The sequence below is a fragment of the Orycteropus afer genome, unplaced genomic scaffold, assembly GCF_000298275.1.
Source record: "Orycteropus afer afer isolate SDZICR_OR568_19922 unplaced genomic scaffold, OryAfe1.0 scaffold00025, whole genome shotgun sequence".
Lineage (NCBI taxonomy): Eukaryota > Metazoa > Chordata > Mammalia > Tubulidentata > Orycteropodidae > Orycteropus > Orycteropus afer.
In genome coordinates this window covers 480,211-492,697 of record NW_006921612.1, presented here as the reverse complement: position 1 = coordinate 492,697, position 12,487 = coordinate 480,211, and positions in this window count along the sequence as shown.

The window sequence follows — 12,487 nt, the reverse complement described above, 5'->3', positions numbered from 1 at the left end:
CACCAGCCACTCCTTGGAAGGAAGGTTGGGCATTCCTACTTCTGTAGTGATACTGCCTTGGAAACCCAAGGAGGGGTCGCTATGAATCAGGGCCGACTAGATGGCAAACAACAAAAACAACCACATTAATTGTTTGCAAAGAGCAGCCAAGGGTGATTCAGGCTCTTCTTGGTGGTTTTTTTATTGTTGGCCCATTGTTGGAGAAGGAGGTGCTGGCTCTTGCTCAATAAGTGAAGTTGCAGGAGGTGTGGGTGTACTTGTATCTTATGGGGACTGTTGCTCTCTCCCAGTCAGTTAGGCAAAAATTACAAGTGTATATCCATCAAAAATGCTAAAAGCACATGGACAAAAATACACCATGTAATCGTACAGGAACAGTAACCCAGAAAAAGAAAAAGGGGAGAAAAGAAGGGGAAAACCTGCAATATCTGGGGATAGGGCATTAAGAGAAAAAAGGTAGAGAAAGAGAATTATGAAGAAAAATATGGGAAGAATGCAACAAAAAAAGAAAAAAAGGGAAATAAAAGAAAAAGGTGTAAACTAGGACCTTTTCAGTCATGCAGGTCCAGAATATTCTTGGGGTTACTGGAAAGCAAAACTTCTTCTTAAGCCCCTGGAATCTGGTAGAGCGCTGTCTCTTTAGGTTGTCTCTAGTTGCTGGTTATGTGTTGATTTGTGTTGTCTTGGTTTCATGATTTAATATTTTGAAAAGGTGAAGCTGGTGTATTTTATTTTATTTTTGATTCAGGTGTGTTGGGTCGCTCTGCTGTTTTCTTTGTGTTGGTGGAATCACTGTGCGGAATGTGGATATGTGTTTCTGTTTGTCATAAAGAAGGTTTAGAGTTTGAACTGGGAGGTTTTATAGTAATTGGCTGAATATGGTTTCTTCTATTGCATGAGTGAAGTTATTGGTGGAGAAGGTGGGAGCAGAAGAAGGAAAGCTTGGTGTTGCTAGGGTCGGTTTCTAAGGCTTTAAATAAATGATGCAGTTATTTTCAAGACTGCAGCTCAACCTCAGGGAAGATTCGTATCGTTAGGGAGTTGCAACTTTCTTCCAGGCTCAGGCACACTCAAAGACCTTACTACCGAGACCCCACAATACCAAAGAGCTGTTCCAATGCAAATTCCCAGGACCACACTCAGCTGCGGCTTCCTCTCTCTCCCTGCTCCGTCTGCCCATGGGGCTGATGCAATCTCGTGAGCCCACTAATGGCTGGCTCTAGTGATTGTCTGTGATACCGCCCATCTGCTGCACCAAAGATGCATGTACTTTCAGCTATGTTGGAGTCGGGGGAGTACCTGCTGGTGAACTGTGGGCCCAATAACTGTGACAAAGATAAGCATGATGTCTCCCAGGCTGACCCATCTCACTCTATGACCCATTGAGAGAGGAGGGAGCTCGCCTTCCTGGCGCAACAGTGAGCTCTCCACTTGAATCTCACCCATGGTGTGCATGCCTGCCTGCATCCAGTTGACCACAATTACTGACAAAATCAGGTGCTGATACCTGGGGGGCCCACTGGAATATTGGAGTGGTCGCTGGTATGCAGATATAAGGTGTCTTCTTTCTTGGCTTGGGGATCTCAGGTGGCCGCATTCGCCCCAGTCAGTGACTGCCCCAGGGAAATTTCCAATGGCCTCTCTCAGCTGCCTGTCTGTCCTCTGCCAGATAGGTCTTTCTTAAATAATCTCCCTGTGCTTTTCCTCTAATTCTGCTCTTCTGTGTTTGGTGCACTCTGATTCAGTGAGCTGTTCAGAGCACCAAAATCTCTAATTCAAACTGCTATACCTGTTTTTTTCAGGCTGTTGGATGCTAGAGGGAAATAGCGTGGTGCTTACTGACAAGACTCCATTTTGAAAGGTTTGAGCTTTTTTTTTCTTTTTTAAAAATTACTTTTATATATTTTATGTCATAATTAAAAAAGAAAAAAAAAAAAAAAAACACTGAAGTTCCGAGATAATTACAAAGCACCACAAACCTGGGAATTAAATCTATTTGATTTAAAAACTGGCCTGTAGGATCATACTGTATGTCATCTCTCATCTAGCAGTTCCCCTTTTATATTAATAGATCACATATGTTGAATTATTTCTAAATTTCAATCAATCCTAACCTCTTTGTTGGAAATTCATCTCATTTAATCTTCATGAAAAGCCATTAAGTATGTTCTATTCTTATGTACATGTCCAGATGATGATCTTTAAACTTAAAGATTAAGTAGTTTTTTGAATTCCTAATGTTAGAAATCGATGGATCTAAGATTTTAACCATGATCTATTTTGAAACCAGAGTTGAAGTCTGGAAACATCACAACAAATTTCTTCTTTTTCTATCTAAAAGTTTTTCCAGAAAGCTTATGGACAAAGCCCAGTATCTCTGTACATGATTAGATCGCAGGTAAAATGTGTCTGGAGTTTGCCACGCTTTTTGAACCATCCAGTGCTAGTTTGTTGATTTAATAGGAAAGCTTGAACTCCTCCTTTACTGAAAAACACAAAGCAGTTTAGGAATTGGGTGTTGCAGTCCCTAGAGCAAAATAAAAGCTACAATAGAACATGAAGAAGCAAAGTCATGGAAATAATGAAAGCTTTTGAGCGTGTTTTTCTTGTAAGGAGGGAATTATTCAAGAGAGAAAGGAGGAGGTTGAAGGGGGAAGATTCTACTCTTGGCAAGCAATAGGAGATGAAAATGGCTGACAGGGTGGGTAAGGTACAGACAAAAGATCCTTACTTCCAATTGTAGAGTAAACTATGGATAGTGAGTTTTAGCTCAGTTAGCTATGTTTATATCCAAATTCCTTTTCCAAGAATTGTTGCTGTGTGCTGTCGAGTTGGAGCCAACTCAAAGCAACCCCTCCTTGGGTTTCCTAGGCAGTATGGAAGTAGTGTGCCCAGCCTTCCTTCCGAGGAGTGGCTGGTGGGTTTGAACCGCCAGACTTCTGGTTAGCAGTCAAGTGCCTTAGGCACTATGTTATCAGAGCTCTTTTTCTAAGAATAGGCTCATAAAATTTTACTTTATTCATTAACTAGGAAGAAAGACTCCCAGATCCTAACATGGAAATAACTATCTTAATGGAGAGAAATTCAATCTTCAGGAAAGGAATCATCTGTTTTAGTTACATTTTTCATAAAAATTGGTTTATCTGACTGCTATTTTTGCTGCAGCACAGCCAAGTTTTTATATAAACCCATAAAAAGTCATTAAAACCATATTATTTCTAATTCCTTTTAGGGATTTCTCTGACCACCCATGCCACAGGAAGGATGTCGTACTGGATACTTCTAGACTTTCTTTGAATGTCTGCTGCTGCTATCTTGGATAGCTTGTCACCACTTTGTGAGTATTCCTAGACTTTGCACCCTGTTCATACTTGATCAGATCCATTACATCTCAAAAACCTTAGTGCTGACCACAGATAGCAAGTTACTTAATAGCATTGTACCTCATTTCAATAGCAAGCATTCAATAAAACAAAACCAATGATACTTGCCATTTCGCCAAGTCACACTAAAACTAAAAAAACAAATCCTCACCAAACTGAAAAAAAATGTTTTGGAGAAAACATTGTATTTACTTGGAAAATATTTTAAACTGAGGAAACTGAAATTGGGGTCCTGAATTAAGGAGAGTATTCTGAGAAATAGCAGAACTTTTCTAAGCCATTTTAGAAGAGAAATAGATAATTTTTTGAGGAAAAAATCCTACTGTTAGATAGACATATATGTTTGTGGTTGTTGTTGTTGTTAGGTGCCATCGAGTTGTCTCCAACCCATAATGACCTTATGTACAACAGAATGAAATACTGCCCAGTCCTGTGCCATCCTCATAATCCTTGCTATACCTGAGCCCACTGTTGCAGCCACTGTGTCAATCTATCTTGTTGAGGGCCTTCCCCTTTTTCATTGACCCTCTACTTTACCAAGCATGATATCCTTCTCCAGGGAATGGTGCCTTTTGACAACATGACCAAAATAGTTGAGACAAAATTTAGCCATTCTCTCTTACAAGGAGCATTCCTGCTGCACTTCTTTTAGGATAGATTTGTTAGTTCTTTCAGCAGTCCACGGTACTCTCAACATTCTTTGCCAACACCACAACTCAAAAGCATCAACTCTTCTTTGGTCTTCCTTTTGCATTGTCCAGTTCTCTCATGCATAAGAGGTGGTTAAAAATACTATGGCTTGGGTTAGGCACACCTTAGTCTTCAAGGAGATTCTTTGCTCTTCAGCACTTGAAAAAGGTCTTTTGCAGCAGATTTGCCCAATGCAATACATTGTCTGATGTCTTGACTGCTGCTTCCAGTGGTGTTGATTGTAGAACCAAGTATTATGAAGTCCTGGACAACATCAATCTTTTCTCTGTTTTTCTTGATGCTGCTTATAGGTCCAGTAGTGCGGATTTTTGTTTTCTTTATATTCACGTGTAAACCATACTGCAGACTGTAGTCTTCAATCTTCATCAGTAAATGCTTCAAGTCATCCTGACTTTCAGCAAGCAAAGTTGTGTCATCAACGTATATCAGGCTGTTAATGAGTCTTCCTCCAATTCTGATGCCACACTCTTCTTCATCTAACGCAGTATCTTAGATTATTTGCTTAGCATGTAAATTGAATAAATATGTTGAAAGGATACAACACTGACACACTCCCTTCTTGATTATAAACCATACAGTGGCCCCTTGTTTTGGTCAAATGACAACCTCCTGGTCTATGTACAGGTTCCTCATGAGCACAATTAAGTGTTCTGGAATTCCCATTCTTCTCAATGTTATCCATAATTTGCTATGATCCATACAATCAAATGCTTTTGTGTAGTCAATAAAACTTAAGTAAACATCTTTCTGGTATTCTTTGCTTTCTGCCAAGATTCATCTAACATCAGCAGTGATATCCCTCATTCCACATCCTCTTCTGAATCCAGCTTGCATTTCTGAAAGTTGTCTATCAATATACTGCTGCAGCCATTTTTGAATTTTCTTCTGTAAGATTTTACTTGCATGTGATATTAATGATATTGTTTGATAAATTCCATGCTCTGTGTGATCACCTTTCTTTGGGATGTATACAAATATGAATCTCTTCCAGGCAGTTGGCCAGGTAACTGTCTTCTATATCTCTTGGCATAGCTGAGTGAATGCCTGCAGAGAGGCTTACATTTGTTCAAACATCTCAATGGGTATTCTGTCAATTCCTGGAGCCTTGTTTTTCACCAATTCTTTCAGTGCAGCTTGGACTTCTTCCTTCAATACCTTTGGTTCTTAATTATATCCCATCCCCTGATAGATGAACATCAACCAATTCTTTTTGGTACAGTGACTGCTTATTCCTTCCATCTTCTTTTGATGTTTTCTGCATCATTCAATATTTTGCCCATAGAGTCTTTCAATATTGCAACGCAAAACTTAAAATTTTTTCTTCAGTTCTTTCAGCTTAAGAAATGCCGAGCGTGTTCTTCCCTTTTGGTTTTCTAACTCCAGGTCTTTGCACATTTCATTATAATAATTGGCTTTGTCTTCTACAGATGCTCTTTGAAAGATATTCAGCTCTTTTCTCTTGTCATTTCTTCCATTTGTTTTAGCTACTCTCTATTCAAGAGCAAGTTTCAGAGCCTCTTCTGACATCCATTTTGGTCTTTTCTTCTTTTCTTTTTTTTTTTAATGACCGCTTGCTTTCTTCATGGATGATGTTCTTGATGTCATCCCACAATTCCTATATGTAGTGCATTTTAAATTAATTGTCCTGCTAGAGATGATGGGGGCAAGGTGGAGAAAGAGAAGGGAGGAGTGGGAAAGAAGAACATTCCACAGAATCTTGTTTCTTACACTATTAGGAAAAAAAAGGGGGGGAGGGGCTCATTATTTCCCTAAGTCTTCTAGTACGTTCAAATAACATTTATTGGATATCCAGTGTGAAGGCTAATTTTATGTGTTGACTTGCCTAAGCTATAGTTCCAAGATGTTTGGCCAAATATTAGTTTAATTGTTGTCGTGGAATATCATATGATTAAATCAGATGAACTTGGGTAGAGTAGATGACTTTCTTTAATTAAAAATTATGTAACACAATGTAATGACGTTTCATAATACACAGGTAGTCTTCAATTTATGAGAGAGTTCCATTCTGACCACTCTGTCATTAGTTTGTTCTTATGTAAATTGACTCTCTCTCTCTGTTTTTTTTTTTTTTTTTCCTCTCCATTATTATTGCCTTTTATTATCAGCATGTTTATAAATCTGATCTTTGTCTTTGGGGATTGGAAACATTACATAGAAACTTTCAGATATATTTTAATACATAATATATATATATATATAATATACACAAATCATAAAAATTTATTCTGCTAATGAAGAAGAGTTAGACAACGTTGGCATTTTGTCAGTTGTGATAATAGCTTCATTTATGGAAAGTTCTGGATCATCTGGATTATCCTTGGAAATGAGATGATGTTGTTAGTCAGAAAAATAGTGACAATTATCTCTATGGTCCTTTTTCTGTTTTTCCTCATATATTTTGTGGTAACATATCACTGCTTTCTGAATCTATCTATTGACTTTAGCAAAGTGATCAGCATTTGGGTCTATATTTTCAAGCAACTGAAACTCCTGATTTAGTTTGGGAGAAATCTTTAGATGACCCTTTCACTATAAAGTCTTTGTGACTACTTTCTTCTCTCCTTCCTCTTGTTCATTATTTCTTCCTTCTTCAGCATTTTGTTCCAGTTCAAAACCCATTAAGTCATGATGTGTCATTTCTCCTTCTTCATGATCTATAAGCTGTTCCACATTGGCAATATCAAGTTCCAATTTCAGTGTTCTTTCTATAGGATGATTTTTTCACTAATTTCTTCCATTAAATGTTTGGATTATGTTTCTATAACTCAGCAATTTTTTCCATATCCCCAGCATAAATTTTCTTGTAACTTCCTTCCAGGAAGATGTAATATTTTAGATAGATTGAAGAATATTATAGTTCCTCCATAAATACCACAATTTTATCTGTTGCAGCTATTCCCTGAACAAATGTAGTCTCTAGGTAGTATGCCTTGAAGGTGCTGATTGTACCTTGATCCATTGGTTGAATCACAGCTGTCTTTTTGGGTGAAAGATACTCCACTTGAATATCTTGATTAAGATCATCTATTTGAGGAGGATATCCTGGGACATTTTCAAGTTACAGCATAATCTTGGAAGGGATGTTCTTTTCAAGGCAGTAGGCATGCACTTCTGGGATGCAACTTTATAAAAACCAGTCTTCGAGCAACACAGTCATCATCTAGATCTTGGAATTGCTCATGCAGTAGACTGGCAGCTTGTTTTGTCAATGTATTTGAATTCTTGGGAACTTGAAACCAAGGATCCACTTTGCGTCTTTGTGAATATAGGTCTGTTCTGGTGAACTTTTCCAAAACAAACCTGTTTCATCCGTGTTGAAAATATGCTCTGGTAACTATTCTACATCTTGTATTATCATATCCAGCTCATCCTTGAATTTTTTGGTAGCTTCAACATCAGTGCTTCCTGCTTTTCCAGTTATATGCCAAATTTGCATTTGACATGATAACACCAATTCTTGCTGACATTAAAGCACTTGCAGTAGTTTTCTCCTTGCTGTTCCTTCAGGTTTTCAAAAAGCCTAAGTACTTTTGTTTGTATCTTCAGTAAACTTGTAGGAATCATCTTCTGGATTTGGTCTTTTATTCAAATCATCAACACTCCCATGCATGGACTGGCCCTTGCTTCATTGCTAAAATTGTATATTTTATGCTATTCACTGCCTCAGTTGCCTCCCAAACCCTATTCTTATCCTTAATGATTGTTGAAACAGCTGAATGAGATAGTCCTTTCTCATGTGCTATTTTCCTGACTTTTTTCCCATTATGATAGCCTTAATGATTGTCTTGGTTCTCTCAAATCACTGCCTTCAAGCTGATTAGACTATTTATGATTTGCCAATTCAGGCAAGAAACTGGAAATATGTAAGTATGACATGAAGAAGAGGTGAGATATAGACTAGATAAGTCAGACCCAATACATAGTTCCATAAAGATGACCAATGTCAACAACAATGAAGTAGCTATGGTTGATGGGAAGATCTCTGATTTTAACTACATTTGTAGTGATCACATGAGCAATTAAGAAAGTAAGCTTTGTTACTGGCTCTTACATTGCTGTGTGTGGTAGTGATATTTGTGTGTCAAATTGGCTGGGCCTGGTTGAGTGGCTGGGCAGCTGGTGGTAGTTATTCTCCATGAGGAGACTGCCAATCAACTCCATGTGATCTACCACAAGCAGCTGAATAGCTGCCTTTGGGATGTGGTCTGCTTCCTGTATATGAAGAGAAGCCTTGGGGATAGTCTCTAGCCTATGGCACACTTGGACCCTGCGTGTAGCTGAGTCATTGCTCAGTAGCTTGCTATGCTCTGCCAACCTTGGGACTTACGATGGACTTAAGTTAATGGCCTGCCATGTGGTTGGGTAACATTGGGACTGTGCCTTTTTACTTGTCAACCTTGGGGCTTCTCAGCCTCAGCAGCCAGTGGCTGTCTGAGTGAAGAAATGCCTCTAGCTCCAGTGGGCCAGGAGCAGAGGCAGAGCTGGACCCCAACGTTGAGGGATTTTCACCCAGCCCCTAGATCCTGGCACTTTGAACTTGGACTTAAAGCCTCCAAATTGTAAGAATAAGTCCTGTTTGTTAAGGCCATCCCATTTGTTATATATTTCTTCTCAGAGCGGCACTAGGTAACCAGAACACTGTGGCTTATCTCTTATCACCAGTTTGGTAAACTAAAGAATAAGGCATAATACTGTTGTTTCAGAAAAAGTACTTTTTAGTAGTAAGTCAAGGATATATGCAAAGATCCTGCCCCAAGGCATTTAAATTAAATCAATCAACCCTTACACTATGCTACATGTTGGGAGTCAAAAGCACAAGGTCTAGGGACTTCTTTGGAGTTTTTCGTTTCCTGTTTACTCCACTCCTTGCAAAGAGGAGAACTCACTTTACACTCAGGAAAGACTTCCTACAATTGATAACACCTGTACAAAGCTCTGAAGAATAAGTAGGAATTAGATCAAAGACATGGGGATTAGAAAGAGCATTCCAAGCTGAAAGAGCAGAATATATACAAGGCAATTTGGAGAGCTTCAAATAACTCAGAATATAGATAATAGAGGTGGAGTAGCAGAAAATAAGACTGAGAAGTAGACAGAGGATAGATTATGATGAACCATGAGCTGTCCTAAGAAAGAATAAAGATCCTTTCAGAATATTCCAATTTAAAAGGCAACATGTGCACTATGAAATACAATGAGGCTTTTCCTTCAAGAGATTGGCTATGATCCCAAAGTATATTTTCTGACATTTAATTTTCTAATTGCTTCATTGGTAGACATTCACAAGACCCCAGCTGAGACAATCTTGACTGCCTGCTCACCTAACAAGGAGAAAAACAAGACCTTGAACACAGAAAACAGACTACTTACAAGTCATATTTCTATCCTAGGAGCTCTGGTAGCATAGTGACTAAGACACTTGCCTGCTAACCAGATGGCTGGCGGTTCAAACCCACCAGCCACTCCTCGGAAGGAAGGTTGGGCAATCCTACTTCCGTAGTGATACTGCCTCGGAAACCCAAGGAGGGATTGCTATGAGTCGGGGCCGACTCGACAGCACATAACAACAACAAAAACAACAACATTTCTATCCTAGGACAGATTTGGAGATTGGAGACTTTATGTCTCTAGAATATCTTAAAAAACAAACAAACAAAAAAAACACTGTTATCGAGTCAGATCCGATTCATAGCGACCTCTCCTTGGGTTTCCGAGGTGGTATCACTATGGAAGTAGATTGCCCAACCTAAACTATATTTGACATTAAATTCTGAGTTGATTTTGAAGCTGGGTTTCTCCAAGATATATATGAGTATGCAGGCATTCATGTGTGTATAAAACCAAATTCAATGCTGTAAAGTTGATGCTAATTCATAGCCATATGTTCTGGTTACCTAGTGCTACTCTGACAGGAATATACCACAAATGGGATGTCTTGAACAAACAGGAGTTTATTCTTAAAATTTGGAGGCTTTAAGTCCAAGTTCAAAGTGCCAGGCTCTAGGGGGTGTGTGAAAGCCCTTCAACTTTGGACTTCAGCTCTGCCGCTGCTCCTGACCCAATGGAGCTAGAGGCATCTCTTCACTCAGGCAGCTACTGGCCCAAGGTCAACAAATAAAATGACACAGTCCCGATGTTACCAAACCACACGGCAGGCCATTAATTCAAGTCCATTGTAAGTCCCAAAGTTGGCAGAGCATGGCAGGCTGCTAAATAACAACACAGCTACATGCAGGGTCCAAGCATGCCATAAGATAGAGACTATCCCCAAGGCTTCTCTTTATATACAGGAAGCAGACCACATCCCAAAGGTAGCTACTCAGCTGCTTGTAGTAGATCCCACCATGTAGTAGATTACCAGTCTCATCGTGGGGAATAGCTACCAGCAACTGCCCAGACACTCAACCAGGTCCAGCCAAGTTGACATACAAATTTAACTACCACACCATACATGTTCAGAACTGCTCATAGAGTTTTCTTGGTTGTAATCTGCACAGAAACAGATAACCAAACCTTTCCTGTGGCACTGCTGGTTGGATTCAAACCACCAATATTTTGGCAAACTGTATCACCCACTGACTGACTATATCTACACGTGTATCTGTATCTGTATCTAATCTATATCTACATCTAAGGAGCTCTGATAGTGTAGCAAGTAAGGCATTTGGGTACTAACTGGAAGGTTGGTGGTTCAAACTCAGCTGCTCCATGGGAGGAAGGTGAGGCAATCTACTTCCATAAAGATTTATAGCCTTGGAAATCCGATGGGGGTGACTGTGAGTTGGAATCAACTCAATGGCAGTAGGTTTTTTTGCTGTATCTATAAAACTAGGCAATCTACCTCTGTAGAGATACTGCCTCACAAACCCAAGGAGGGGTCTCTATGAGTCAGAATCGACTCAATGGGAGTGAGGTTTTTTTTATATGTATATCATGTTGTTGTTGTTTTAGATGCTTTTGAGTTGGCTCTGACTCATAGCAACCTCATGTACAAAAGAACAAAACAACACCTGGTCCTGCATCAATATCACAATCCTTGCTATTGCAGCCCATTGTAGCAGCCACTGTGTCAATCCATCTGGTTGAAGGTCTTCCCCTTTTTCACTGACCCTCTACTTTAACAAGTGCGATATCCTTCTCCAGGAAATGTTTCCTTTTGACAACACAACCAAAGTAGGTGAGACAAAGTCTGGCCATTCTCATTTCCAAGGAATGTTCTGGCTACATTTGTTCCAGGACAGATTTGTTGGTTCTTCTGACAGTCTATGGTATTTTCAGTCATCTTTGCCAACACCACAATTTAAAGGTATAAGCTTTTGTATGGTCTTTGTGGTCTATGTGTCAACGTGGTTGGGCCTAGTTTTGAGTGGTTGGGCTGCTAAATGTAGTTATTCCCCATAATGAGACTGATAATCAACCCCATGGTGGAATCCACTGTGAGCAGCTGACTAGTTGTGTTAGGGATGTGGTCTACTTCCAGTACAGAAGAAGGCACAGAGAAAGGTCTGAGTTTTTTGGAACATCCGGATCCTGCATCTGACTAAGTCTTCATCTCAATGGCCTGCCATGTTGTTTGCTGAGTTTGAGATTGTTTCTGGACTTGAACTAGTGGCCTGCTTTGTTGGTTGATAATTTTGGGATGGTGCCATTTTACTTGTCAACCTTGAGTTTGTCACTCTCAGTAGCCAGCAGCTGCTTGATTCACCCAAGTCTTAGAGTTTGTCACTTTGAACTCAGACTTCTAGCCTTCTAAACTGTAAGGGAATAAATTTGTATTTGTTAGGGAATAAATTTGTATTTGTTCAAGACATCCACTTGTAGAATCTCTGTTGGCTTAGTGCCTAAGGCATTTGACTGCTAACTAGAAGGCTGGCAGTCCAAACCCACCAGTCACTTCTCAGAAGGAAGGGTGGACAATCTACTTCCATAGTGATACTGTCTTGGAAACCCAAGGAGGGGTCACTATGAGTGGGATCTGACTCAACAGCAGTGGATTGAAAGAAACAAAACCAACCAACCAACCAACCAAACAAACAAACAAACAAAACAACTCACTGCCCACTGCCATTGAGTTGAATCCAACTCTTAGCAATCCCTCCTTGGTTTTCTGAGGTGATATCACTATGGAAGTAGTTGCCCAAACTTCCTTCTGAGGAGTGGCTGGTGGGTTTGAACCACCACCCTTCTGGTTAGCAGTCAAATGCCTTAGGCACTAGAGAAACAAAACAGTCTTCCTTATTCATTGTCTAGCTTTCACATTCATATAAGGCAATTGAAAAGATCATGGCTTGGGTTAGGTGTACCTTAGTCTTAAAAGAGACATTTTTGCTCTTCAGCACTTTAAAGAGGTCTATTGCAGCACATTTGCCCAG